At 36.9% G+C, this 14,943-nt stretch overlaps 1 non-coding gene across 1 annotated transcript; it reads left to right on the forward strand.

Annotated features, from left to right (window-relative positions):
- The first annotated feature begins 4,736 nt into the window (after positions 1-4,736).
- LOC114903318 lies at positions 4,737-4,841 on the forward strand. The gene has a single exon (XR_003795704.1). It is a non-coding gene; the product is annotated as a U6 spliceosomal RNA (small nuclear RNA).
- Positions 4,842-14,943: the final 10,102 nt, after the last annotated feature.

Below are 14,943 nucleotides of genomic sequence, written 5' to 3' on the forward strand. Positions count from 1 at the left end.
GTCATATACCATATCATATATAGCATAAGAAACTTGTAGTATTATACTTCTATTTCTTCTCTCTCTCAGCCTTTCTGCTATTGTTTTTCAAACATTTAAATCTGCATAGTCTACATACCTCAGACCTCATTGTTTTTATTTTTGCTTAAAGGACAATATTTTGAAAAGAGACAAATAACTAGAAAAGGATAATGCATATTTACTCATATTCACCATTTCTGGTGACCTACATTCTTTTGTGAAAATTCATATTCCCATCTAGAATCATTTTCTTTCTTCCTGAAGAATTCCTTTGCTGTTGCTGGTAGAAAATAAATCTTTATTTCTCCTTTATTTTTAAAAAGATTTTTTCACTGGTATCGAATAGTAGTTTCGTCATTGTTTGTCCTTTAGTACTTTCTTTAAAGATAATTGGCCACTCTCTTCTTGCTTGCATTGTTTCCAACAAGAAATCTTTTTTCTTATTTAGTATATCTTAGTGTGTCTTTTTTTTCTTGCTGGCTTTAAAAAAAAATCTCTTTTTTACTGCTTTTGAGAAATCTGCTTATCATGTACTTTGATGTAATTTTATTCATGTTTCTTGGGCTTAAGGTTATTAATTTATGGAAATAAAGATTTTAAGTGAATTTAGTGAATTCATTGTTGCTTATAAATAACTGAAAATTAAATCTAATAATATTTTCCCAAAAAACATCTTCCTTGGAAATTAATAGCTAATATCCTAGAGCTGACCATGCAAGCTAATAGGAGGAGATAGTTCCAAATATAAGCTTTTAATGTACATTTACTGAGACTCCACTATGTCTCAAAATAGTCTACATTTGAATAACATATTGGTGTTAAGACAACTTATAAAAGGAAGACTTTGTTACATATGTATGATTTAAAGGTGTAGGAAATAGTCTGAAATATTTTGGAAGCTACTGCTGTTTAAAAGGGGAGTTGTTTGGGACTTCCCTGGTGGTTTAGTGGTTAAGACTCTGCATTCCCAATTCTGGGGTCCCAGGTTCTATCCCTGGTCATGGAAATAGATCCTGCATGTGGCAACGAAGGTCCTGTGCCAAATAAATAAAAAAATTTTTAAAAAATCTTCAACTTTTCTGCTCAATGTTATGTGGCAGCCTGGATGGGAGGGGAATCTGGGGGAGAATGGATACACGTATGTGTATGGCTGAGTTGCTTTGCTGTGCCCCCGAAACTATCACAACATTGTTAATGGACTATACTCCAATACAAAACAAAAAGTTAAAAATAAAAGCAGAGTTGTTTTATTTATGTGTGTATGTATGTATAGATGTACATATGTATGTGTGTTAGGAATAATCTAAGGTAGTATTTTCCAGAACAAAAAAGGCTGACTTGTGAAAAAATAAAGATTATAGAAAACATAACTAATTCTTCAAGTCCCTGTAGCTTTCTTCTAAGGTCTTGTGAATGGCAATCAATTGAATTGTACTGTGCCTATGTTCCCAATTATTATCACCTTCATTAGCTATTCATCAGTCAGAGATTGCAACCACTCTGATATGAACAATATTCAGTGTTGTAAGGCAAATGCTATTAAGCGTCATATTCTTCAAAACTAAAAATAAACTAAAAAAAAACTGGTTTTTGAATCTGTATTTTTCCTAAGTTCTTGATTCTCTGGAAATTATTATATTGGCCCAGGGGACTAACTCCTAAGGAAAATAGCTTTTCAGGAGCAATGAATCAGAGGACTAATTGATTCTAGACTTGATTGGTTTTTTACCGTTAAATAAATCTTAAATTATTCGGACAAATCTTAGGTGGAAATGGTGCATTGTCCCTTTTATATATCATTAGATTTGATTTGATAATATTTTGTTTAGAATATTTGTGTCTATGTTCATGAGAGATACTGATGTGCAGTTTACTTATTTTCCCTTCCAGTTTTATTGTGATATAATTAACATACAGCACTGTATAAGTTTGAGGTATAAAGCATAATGATTAGACTTGCATACACCAAGAAATGATGACCACAGTAAGTTTAGTGAACACCCATCATCTCATATAGATACAAACTTAAAGAAATAGAAAAACTAATTTCCTTGTGATGAGAACTCTTAGGATTTACTCTCTTAACAAATTCCATGTATAACATAGAGCAGAGTTCCTTATATTTATCATGTTGTACATTTGCTTATTTATCTCATGACTGGAAATTTGTACCTTTTGACTGCCTTCATCCAATTCCTCCCTACCCCCACCTTCCACTTCTGGTAATTGCACATCTATTTCTTTTTCTATGAGCTTGTTTGTTTGATTGAGAAATATAATTGGCCTACAATACCATATTAGTTCCTGTTACACAACATAGTGATTTGATATTTCTGTACATTTCAAAATGATCACCACGATAAGCACAGTTTACGTTTGTTATAATGTCTTTGGTTTTGCTTCAAGATTATGCTCATAGAAGGAGTTGGGAAATATTCAATTCTGTTAAATTTTCTGAAAAACTTTGTATAGAATTGGTATTATATTTTCTGAAAATATTTGGTAGAATTCATCAGTGAAACTCTGGGTCTGGGAAGGATTTAGCTACAGTTTCAATTTCCTTAGTAGATACAGAGTTGTTCAGATTGTCGGTTTCTTCTTGCAAGGATTTTGGTAGTTTGTGTCACATAAGCAATTTGTCCATATCATATAAACTGTCAAAGTCATAGGCAAAAGTCGTTCTTAATATTTCTTCACTTTCTTTTTAATAGCTGTGGAATCTGTAGTGATACCTCTCTCAGCCTGATATCGAAAATTGTGTCTGCTCTCTCTTTTCTTATTCACTTGGCTAGAGTGTTTTTCAAATTTATTTATTTCAAGGAATTGGTTTTTGGCTTCTTATACTTTCTCTATCATTTTGGAGATTCCTATTTTGTTGATTTCCACTTCGATTTTTATCGTTTCTTTTCTTCTCCTTACTTTATATTTGCTCTTCTGTTTCTTAAGGTGAAAGCTAAGGCACAGTATTTGAGTCTCTCAGTGATTTCTGTTATAAACTTCTGTGCTATAAGTTTCCCGTTAGTATTGTCTTAGTGATATTTCACATATTCTGATATGTTCTATTTCCATATTCATTCAATACTACTCAGCCATAATAAAGAACGAAATTTTGCTATTTGCAGCAACATGGATGGACTTGGAGGGCATCATGCTAAGTGAAATAAGTGAGAGAAAGACAAATATTGTATGATGTCACTTAAATGTGGAATCTAAAAAATACAACAAGCTAGTGAATATAACAAAAAAGAAGCAGACTCACAGATACAGAGAACAAACTAATGGTTACCAGTGAGGAGAAGGGGGAAGGGGCAACATAGGGGTGGGGAAGTCAGAGGTACAAACAATTAGGTGTAAGACAAGCTAAAGGATTCATTGTACAACACGGGAAATATAGCCAATATTTTGAAATAACTGTAAATGAAAAGTAACCTTTAAAAATTGTATAAAAAATTAACAAGTTTGAAAAAATTAGAAAAGGAACCACTTTTAAATTAATGATACTTATCTCATTGTCCACAATGTGATCAATCTTGGTAATGATTTATGTGCATGTGAATGCATTCTGCTTTTTTGGATGGAGTGTGCTGTAAATGCCATGTAGGACAAATTGGTTGATTGCATTTTCATATCTTACTCTCAGGAAAACTGTAAGTTATTTCTAAGACCTACACAGCCCTATATAATTTTCTCTCTTACATTTCTTACCTCAACTTTTTCACTTCTCTTCTTGCCCATTTAGCTCAAAATACAAGCTTCATTTACCATTATTTCAGTCACACAAGCCTCCTTCCTGTTCTGTGAACAGGCCAAGGAAGTTCTGCTCCTAGACTTTGCATTTGTTATTTCTTCATCTGAAGTGTCCTTGGCCCAGGGCGTGGCCAAATTTGGCATCTGCTTCAGGACTCTTCTCAGATAAGATATTAAAAGAAAACCCCAGTAAATCTCGATAGAACAATGAGCTACATCAGTGTTAGCTTTCCAAGTTACCTGCTTTATTGCTCTACATTATATATATATAATATAATGCTCTACATATACTACATATATATATATGTATACTACATATATGTGTATATATATATATATATATATATAGTTTGCTTCCCGCCACTGAGGTATAACTTCCACTGAAACAGGAAATGTGTTTTGCTCCATTTTTTATTCTCAGTGCCAAAACAGAGCCTGGTACATGGTATGGAATCTCACACTTCTGAAACAATAGGTGTGCAATTATGAGTTTAAGGTAATATTCCTGTCCTAAACAATTTGATTATTTTTTTACAAGTGTGGAGTCACACTGTTTTCCTAAACTCTGTGTAAACAGGGCTTGAGGCAGGAGGAAAAGGTGAAAGTAAAATATTGGAAGAAAACTTGTTAAGTGTTTCTAAAGCTAAGTTCTAATTACTTCTCTGCCCCCATTTTAAAAAATAATTTTCTTCTAAAAACCTGCCTTGTTTTTTGTCTGCACCCATTGAACCTAGGGTGCCTTTGTGGCTCTGTCTGAAAGTATACCTTCTTCCTACTGTTTTTTTCTCTTCTGCATTTCTAGATATCTCTTGCTCCTTCTCCATTCACAGGTCTCATCTTATTTATATTTTATAGAAATAAACATGACTCTAAAGTCAACGGCTGAAGATAAAACTCCAATTTATCTTATGGTTACATGTTTGTTTTAGCCATTACATCCTTCATCTTGGGAAACAAAAGAAAGGACAGTGCTCACATTGGAAGCACATATACCAAAATTGGAATCATACAGAGAAGATAAGCATGTCCTCTGTTCAAGGATGATATAAATTTATGATACATTTCATATTTTTTCCAATAAGCATATGAAAATATAAATCATACATCATTAGAGAATTGCAAATTTTAAAATATGAGATTGTTTCCACTACATATGCATTAGAATAACTAAAATCCCAAGCATTGGCAACATCAAAATCTGGCAAGAATGTGGAGCAACAGAGAAAATACAACATCATGCTGGTGGGAACGCAAAATGGTACAAGCACCTTGGAAGACTGTTTGACAGTTTCTTATAAAAATAAACATATTCCCACCATAAGATCAGCAGTCACATTCCTTGGTATTTACCCAAATGAGTGGAAAGCCTGTGTCCATGCAGAAACCTGCACATGGATATTTATAACAGTTCTATTCATAGAACTTCAGTAGGTAAATGGATAAACTGTGATGTATCCAGACAATGGAATATTATTCAGTGAGCTATCAAGCCATGACAAGACATGGAAGAAACTTAAATGCATATTACTAAGTGAAAGAAGCCAATCTGAAAGGCTACGTCCTGTATGAATCCTGATATAAGACATTCTAGAAAAGGCAGAACTATGGAGCCAGTTAAAAAAAAAAAAGAGCAGTGGGGCTTCCCTGGTGGCGCAGTGGTTGAGAGTCCGCCTGCTGATGCAGGGGACACGGGTTCGTGCCCCAGTCCGGGAAGATCCCACATGCCGCGGAGCGGCTGGGCCCGTGAGCCATGGCCGCTGAGCCTGCGCATCTGGAGCCTGTGCTCCGCAACGGGAGAGGCCACAACAGTGAGAGGCCCGCGTACCGCAAAAAAAAAAAAAAAAAAAGAGCAGTGGTTGCCAGGGGCTAGAGGAAAGGAAGGGATAAGTAGGTGGAGCACAGAGGGTTTTTAAGGCAGTGAAAGTATTCTCTATGAAAACATGTCATTACAATTATCAAAACCCATAAAACATATAACACCAAGATGGTACAAATGAACTTATTTACAAAACAGAAATAGAGTCACAGATGTAGAAAATAAACTTATGGTTACCAAGGGAGAAAGCGGGGGAGGGATAAATTGGGAGATTGGGATTGACATATACACATTACTATATATAAAATAAATAACTAATAAGGACCTACTGTATAGCACAGGGAACCTAACTCAATACTCTGTAATGACCTATATGGGAAAAGAATCTAAAAAAGAGTGGATATATGTATACGTATAACTGATTCACTTTGCTGTACACCTGAAACTAACACAGCATTGTAAATCAACTATATGCTAATAAAATTTTTTTTTTAAAAAGGAGTGAACACTAAGGTAAACTACGGGCTTTGAATGACTGGTACTGTTCTATTCACTGAGCCTACAGCAGTGACAGAACAGATTGAGTCCTCTCTCCATGGAGTTTGGATCCTAAAGGAGGAAGAGAGTCAATAAGAAATGTAATAAAAAATTAAATGAAGTGCCTAATTTATATTTTATATTCCCTTCTTCATGCAAATGAATTTTTCTTATTCCCTCTCCTTTGCACTCACACAAATGCATGCACAGAAACACACACACGAACACACACACACACACACACACACACACACACACACACAAGCATGCATCTACTCACAGACCTGGTTGATGGACCTCAGAAAAATAATGATATCTACGATACAATCTCTGCTACTTTATGCCATGACTAATACCCTTCTAAGTGACTTATTTTTCCTTGAGATTCTTTGGAATGTATTGATCCTTGGAAAACAAACGTTTTGTAATGGATGAGAGGAAGAACAGGGGCACATGAATTGCAAAGGTGACTGGGTGGACTATTTTCTGTGACCTGTTCCAATTTTGAAAGTGTAAACCACAAATTGTAAAGTCATAGAAAAGAACATTATTCCAATAAATTTTTAACACAGCACTGTCAAAGTATGCCCTGTTCTTCAAGGGATAAGCTTTAAGCTCTTTGCCATTTGTGAAATATGAATCTGAAAGCTTACACTAACAAAATCAGTAAATGTTTAATTCCTTAGCTGTGCAAACTGTTATAATGCTAAGGTCAATAATTTATGTTCTTCTTTTCTTTGGGGTTTTTTAATGAATTGATGTTTTGGAGGCCAGCAATAAGTTATATAATGAGACATGTCAGAAATCTTGAAAAATGATTGCAAAAATCTCGCAATTAGAGCAGATCTACGAGAAAGCATTTTCTCCATCTATGCAGTTACTGTGTCCTTCCACGGCAGACTGGTGAGGTGTTGAGCCCCCAGCCTGAGGAGCAACCTGTGGGCAGCAATTAGGAAAGGCAGTGATGAAGGGGGCCAGGAAACCCTGTTTCCTTCTCCACTGTCCTCTCCATCAAGAGATGGTACCCACCAGCTGAGAAATGTCTGCCATTTCCACTTAGGAGGGACCTAGCTGGGGGTTGAACAGAATTACTATGATGTTTCCCTGGCTCTTCTACTAGAGAACCAGTCTTATGTGCCAGGCTTAGTTTTCTTAAGGGTTACGGCCGAGGATATCCAATTGGCTACTTTGTTTTCAGTAAAGATAAATTGATCTTATAAACAAACCAAAAATAAATAAATACATAAATAAGTAAATAAATAAGAATGAAAAAGCCCTCTTAATTCCAGTTTTATTTCCACCTTTTCCCCAAGTCTCCCTTTGAGCTCCATTCCTATGGTCATCCCATTTATATTTTAAAAATATTCTTAGAATATAATGGTAATGTCCATAAAATCCTATCATTCTTGGTAAAACAAATATTACCATACATTGACAGTTTCCTTTTTACCCCTCCCACAAAGAGATGAGAACATTGCATCATATCAATAAATATAGAAATAATACCAAAATATTTTTTAAATGCCAGAATTACTAATTTCACAAATGAGCTAGGTGGAAACACAACTAGAAAATAAGCTGTAGTTAGCCTGGATGCTTCCTCTTCATCATGCTCTCAGCTGATTGTCTCTTTTTCTGCTACCACGGTCTTCCTAATCAACAGCAACCCCTGCTAGCTATGGTTCAGAGTTGAGGAAATCAATTTTCCTTTTTAACAAGAAGGGCACTGAATGATTTAAGAATACATTCAACTAGTTTAACAGCTTCTCTCCCAGTTAGCTGAAAAAGCAGTTGGAGAACCACTTGGCTGTTCCTCAAAGCTCCATAAGTCAACATGCTCCATGGAGAACAGAAGTGAATATCCTGATTCAAACCAAACATCCAAACATTTTCTCACCCAGTAAAAGGAGTTGAGGATTGATTGTTTATTAGTTTCCTAGGGCTGTCTTAATACATTTCCACAAACTGGGTGACATAAAACAACAGTAATATATTCTACCAGTTCTGGGAGCTAGAAGTTTGAAATCAAGGTGCCATCAGGGTGACACTCCCTCTGCAAGTTCTAGGAGAGATTCCTTCCTCACCTTTTCCTGGCTTCTGGTGGTTGCTGACAATCCTTGGTGTTCCTTGGCTGTACCTGCACAACTTCAATCCCTGTCTCTGTCTTTACATGGTCTTCTTCCTATGTGGCTTTGTGTATTCCTTGGCTTTCCTTATAGGGACACCAGTCGTTGGATTTAGGACCTACACTAATCTAGTATGATCTAGGTTATGAGTAGACATGAATTGTGGAGGGACACTATTCACCCACTACCAGTTCTCAAAGTAAGTCTAAAATAGGTAAGTCTGGTTGCCAAGGAACTCAGAATAATTAGTGAATTTCTTGTCCTCCATGTGGGAAAAAGTGCCCACCAGTTGGGAGTAATTTTGGAGTAACTTCAACTTCAAAGGGAAAATAAGTTTCATCATAAAAGCCACAGAAAGTGTTCACTTGTGCCTCAAAACATAACAGGATAACTTTATTCTGTTAACATTTTATAGAGGTTTAATATTAAAGTATATTGAATTAAATTACTAATATAGTAAGAAATGGTTTAGTATCTACATAAAGCTTATTTATCTCTGAAAAGTATAATAGTTTGGATCCCCATTACCTGCATAGAGATTTCCTTTAATCCTTCTGTTTGACTAACTAATTATCTTAGGCACAGCCCCATGGCTAATAAGCCTATGACCATTCCAGTCTATACAAAGGCATTCAAAGGAAAGCACACAATAAATAGAAACCCTCACTCTTTCTAGAATGTAAAAATATTCAACTTGGGATCATCAAAATTAAGAAAGGAAATCCTGGCTTTGAAAACTCTACCCATTTTGTCTAAGTGATACAGGCTATTTACTCCTGATAATATAAAGAAGATACGATTCTTGAAATTATGTAAATCCAATCTTCAGTAAGAAAAGATTTTGGGACATCTACTGGCAGATATGAATTTTACTCCATGTTTCCGGAGGATAACAACAACTTCAACAGCAACAACAAAATACTAACTTGCTTTAGTTTTCTAAAATAAATTGAAATCACGTTCTTAGTTCCCGTCAATTTGGTATGTGTAGAAAATCCAGTTTCCCTCTCCTTATTTCCCTCCCCACCCAACACGTGTGCAGTGGATCTGGGATCTTCATAGAGTTCAGAAGATACTTGGAATTTCTTTTGCTTGTTGGTACCACCAGTACTTGCCGACATGCTTGTGCTCATTGTGCAGTCAAGAACAGCCCTTCGGAAGCTTTGGCTGGTTCTTCTCCGTTCCCTACTTAGGTTCAGGGATCTTCTCAGAACCTCAATCCCAGTGCTTTGTCCTGAACTTCCCTGTGGGCCTCAGGACACTATTCCTTTCTGAAGTCTGGTCTCCAGACCAGAAGGAGGGGTGGTCTAGTGTGGAAACGTCTGTCATCTTGATAACACAGCTCCTTCCTGATTTTCTGTTCCCCAGGAACTGCCCCTTCCACAGCTTTCCCTTCAATTCTTGCCTTCGTCTTTTCCTTTGCTGAGATGTTCCTTGCTATTTTCTGCATAATGTGAATTTCTCTTGCCCAAGAGAGAGGGTTCTGGTAAGAAATACCCAGACCAGTTAGTTAATTTTTAATTTTCAGTATTTTTTTTAAGATAGACAGATTATTTATTTATTTATTTATTTATTTATGGCTGCATTGGGTCTTTGTTGCTGTGCGCGGGCTTTCTTTAGTTGTGGCGAGTGGGGGCTACTCTTTGTTGCGGTGCGCGGGCTTCTCATTGCGGTGGGTTCTCTTGTTGCAGAGCATGGGCTCTAGGCATGCAGGCTTCAGTAGTTGTGGCACGTGGGCTTAGTTGTTCCGTGGCATGTGGGATCTTCCCAGACCAGGGCTTGAACCCGTGTCCCCTGCATTGGCAGGTGGATTCTTAACCACTGTGCCACCAGGGAAGCCCTATTTTTTTATTTTTAATTACCCTTTTTATTTTCAGATAGAAAATAAAGATTTGTATGCAGTTGTAAGAAATAATTCAGAGAGATGCCACATATCCCTTACCTAGTTTCACCTAATGGTAACATCTTGCAGAACTGTAGTACAGTATCACGACCAGTGTTGTGCAACATCGGTGTAGTCAAGATACAGAATGTTCCATCACTACAAGTATCGTTTATGTTGCCCTTTTATAGTCACATCCACTTTCTTCTCATCCACCGCCTCCCCATCTCCTGGTCCCCTTGTTAACCCCTGGCAACCAGTAATCTGGCCTTCATTCCTACAACTTGTTATTTCAATAATGCTATATAGATGGAATAATACTGTATTTAATCTTTTGTGAGTGGATTTTTTTCATGGAGCATCTTCTTGGAGATTCATCCAGATTGTTGCATGTATCAATATTTTGTTCCCTTTTGTTGCTAAGTCGTATGTGAGTTTGTTGAACCACTTACCTACTGAAGACATCTGAATTGTTTCCATTTGGGGGCTATTAATAATAAATTTTCTATAGACATTTGTGTATAGGTTCTTGTATGTATATAAGTGTTCAGTCCTCTGTGATAAATACCTAGGAGTGCAATTGCTGGGTCATATGGCAGCTGCATGCTTAATTTAAGAAAGTACTAAACTGACTTCCAGAGTGGCTGTACCATTTTGCATTTGCACCAGTAATGTATAAGAGAGCCACTCTCTCTACATCCTTGCCAGTATTTGGTGTTGTAACTATAGTTTATTTTAGCCATTTTAATATGTATATAGTGATTTCTGGTTGTTTTAATTTGCACTTCTAGCTGGGACTACTTACTCTCTTCCTGTCGTCAGAAAAGAGGGCTGTTTTGTGTGGGCTTTTGATTTCCAGCCAGAAAGCAGCATGTCTGCGTTCAGTACAACTTCTGCCCTCAAATCAGCCCTTGTGTATATGAGACATCTGAAGTGTGTAACTGTTATTCCGTTTTATCTCGAGGTAAGACTATCACAAAACAGACAGTCTCCACAATCAGTTTCTATGTGTTATTAACACGCCTTGAGGAGTTAAGTCTTAGTCATTTTTGTACCCTCAAATCCTAGCAGTATGTTACATATTCGATGAATGAATTAATTGATCTAGTAAGAATAAGAATATAATGATAGGACTTTACATTTAAATATTAAGAAACCTAATATCTGCCTAGCATGTCAGAGGTCACCATGGGCTTCAATTTAGATGACTTAAGCTGGCATTTATAGAAAACCAGAGAGGTGTGTATTCCTAACCCTAGTGTCAGGAAAACTAGTTCTTTCACTTATGTGCACAGTGACCTCAAATAAGCCAAAGCCTAGTACCTCACGGTTCTTAACTATCTAAATGTTTAAAAATACACCCTTAGCCCTAATTTCAGCTGTAAATTGGAAATAACTGTAGTACTTATATCATAGGATTAAGTTCAGGGTCACCTTACCCTTATAGTGCTAGCCATATGGAAAACATTTATAAATATTAGCTAAAGAGAAATAATCAAATGAAATATGAATACTAATATTAAATGAATATTATTAATTAACAGGAATGAATTCTAACATGATAGTGCATTTGAAGAAACAGCAAATATTACTTTATTTTCACTTTAGTCCTTGTCGTTAAAATCATCTGTAAGCATACCGATTTCCTAGGAATAAATAAACTATGAGCTTAGAAAACATGGGTTTTGTATGAAAGAAATGGACAATAATAGGATCAAAGTGGGATTTGTGGGACAATCACAGGAGTTCCTAAGTGGTTTGTGGGCAGTATAAGGCACACTGTTGCCTGGAGAAGGACTGTACCTCATTCATATATATACGAGAAAAGCTTAAAGTGTAGGGCTTGTGGTAGCAAACTGAGGCATTATTTCTTGATTGAACTTAACTGACTGTCAAAGGCAAGAAGTGCCAAGTCAGAAGTACAGTTTTAGAGTAGAGGAACGGGGCTGCCGAAACAAAACATACCTGCTTAGTAACCTCACAGGAGTCTGATGGGGACCATATCTTTGGATCACTGGATGCTATGGGCATCAAACAAAACTCACAAAAAACAAAGTAAAATTAAGGGCAGAGGTGAAGCTCAAGTGGTTTACTGACAAGATAACTGTATACTGTTAATAACTTTTCTGTCTGCAAGGAATTGTATGGGTATTTTCCTTTGATTTTCAGTCAAACGCTGCCCTCTAGTGGCAATGTTACTCTTTAGCATTGAAATAATAGTGAACATGGGAGATAACGGGATTTCACCTCCCACTCCATTCCCAACCCTCACAAAATCCCACACAATTTATTTTAATTTTCCCTTAGGCAGAAAATGTATGTAGATTTTGTAGATATATGTGATTTTCACATTTTATGCATTTGTATTTGACTATCAGGCATAAGGTATTTCATTCCATTTCTATAATATCTGGGAAAAACATTGAGAATGAAGTCTGACATATATTAGAAAGTATAAATAAAGATTTCTACTAATTTCCTAGTATTTTAATATCAAATATGCTTTTTATTTAAAAATATTTAATTTGGCTCATCTAAGGAGATTTATATAGCTTAATTATTCTACCTCCCAATACATACTTAGTCAAAATAAAAAAATAGATATATTACTTTTCTCATTTAATCATCATTTTAAAATTTTCACCATTTAATATCCAGAGAAGAAAAATGAGCCTTAAATTTTCCTGTGACTTTATCCAGAGTGAGAAGGAAAAAGAGACCCTTCCCTTAGCAAGGATATGAGATCCTTATGCAGTTCCCAAAACAGACCTTGAGTTGACGTAAGAGTCCAGGTTTCCTGGTGGTGGAAGAAGGTCTTGAGAAAACTTAGCGCTTACCTCACCCACGAGAGAGACTCCCAACTAGCAAGTCATCTCCAGCAGGAGAGTTTTCTAATTCTGTCGTTAACCTCTAGGCACGTATGAGAGTGTCATTGTTAACAGTATAATGAACCAATCTTATTTTTAAAATAACATTTTCATTGTTAGAGAACTGACATAGGCAAGATACCCCACATTTCTGAGAGTTAAACTATAACATATGATGGAACAAGTTAGATATATAAAGAGAGAGAGAGAGAGAGAGAGAGAGAAGAGCACTAACACATAAGGAAGGATATTAACACTTTAAAGAAAAGTAACTTCTCCTTTAAAAGCTCAAAGAAATTTGGCATTATTATATTACAAATTTTTATACTAATAAGAGGCCCATTAAAGTGAAATGAATTAAAACACACACACAAACAAAGAAACCAGGGTAGGGTAGATGAGGAGCTGGTGGTGATGGTCATGGTAGTATTTTCTCAAAGTCTTTCCTAGTATTTTCCAAGAGTAAGAATACATTGAAACGCTGGTGCAAATATCCAGTCTCATTATATATTTAATGATATATTTCTCCAATACATGTAGAGACATCAGACCATCAGACCTTAAGGTAACTGAGCATTAACATTACATTTGTTAGGCCAAATCTCTTAGGCCAGTTTCTGGCTTATCAAATAATCTAATTATTTGCGTTTTCATAGTTTTTCTTAAATAAGAAACTGAAAATGGCTCTTCTTTTTTTTTTTTTTAAATTTATTTATTTATTGGCTGTGTTGGGTCTTCGTTTCTGTGCGAGGGCTTTCTCTAGTTGCGGCGAGCGGGGGCCACTCTTCATCACGGTGCGCGGGCCTCTCACTGTCGTGGCCTCTCTTGTGGAGCACAGGCTCCAGAAGCGCAGGCTCAGTAGTTGTGGCACGCAGGCTCAGTAGTTGTGGCTCACGGGCCCAGTTGCTCCGCGGCACGTGGGATCTTCCCAGACCAGGGCTCGAACCCGTGTCCCTTGCATTGGCAGGCAGATTCTCAACCACTGCGCCACCAGGGAAGCCCGAAAATGGCTCTTCTGATATGAATATCTGACTCACTTGACAGTCATATTTTTTCCTACTCATTCATAAATTCAGATTTTGATAAATGTATGTTTCTTTTACGTTTAACTAAGCTCATTCAGCATTCCTGAGGTGATCAAGCCAATATACCTGTTCTCCCCAAACATAGACCAAGGAAACTTTATTTATGTAATACACTCTATGAAATTAGTTCGCGGCCAGTTAGCAATCTCTTTGGTGATGACAGCTGGTATTCGCTGGGCACCACTTCCACCATCCCTCCTTCCCTCCCTTCCAAAAATCTGTTTAATTACTAAAAGCTTAGTGTCTACAACTTGTATTTATTTCCACTCTACAATTTAGAGCAAAATTAGATAAGTGCATTTGGTTTTAGTTAAGGGAAAGTCTACTCAGGGGTTTAAAGAATTAGATACAATGAAGAGATGAATCTGAATGCTAAATAAAATAAGACCCCAGGTCTTCCCTGGTGGTGCAGTGGTTGAGAGTCCGCCTGCCTATGCAGGGGACGCGGGTTCGTGCCCCGGTCCGGGAAGATCCCACATGCCGTGGAGTGGCTGGGCCCGTGAGCCATGGCCGCTGGGCCTGCGCGTCCGGAGCCTGTGCTCCGCAACGGGAGAGGCCGCAGCAGTGAGAGGCCCGCGTTCCGCAAAAAAAAAAAAAAGACCCCAAAGAAGAAATCAATGAGCTTATAAGAAATGCACTTACTTCTCCTGCGCCTCTTCCTTTGTATTTAATTGACTGGGGAGTATATGCCATTCGTTATAAGGGCAACTTTGTTGTAAAGAGCTATTTTGTCTCTTTACAGGAAAAGAGAACCAGTTGAGGGGGAGGTGCCCTTGGCGAATGATGTACCCAGGTCAGTAAAAAATTTTCACTGTGAATCTTAATGTTCCAAAATACTTCATAAAACCTCGCAAAGTAGCAT

Source organism: Monodon monoceros, unplaced genomic scaffold (assembly GCF_005190385.1).
Source record: "Monodon monoceros isolate NGI ecotype Baffin Bay Population unplaced genomic scaffold, NGI_Narwhal_1 Super_Scaffold_20, whole genome shotgun sequence".
Classification (NCBI taxonomy): Eukaryota; Metazoa; Chordata; class Mammalia; order Artiodactyla; family Monodontidae; genus Monodon; species Monodon monoceros.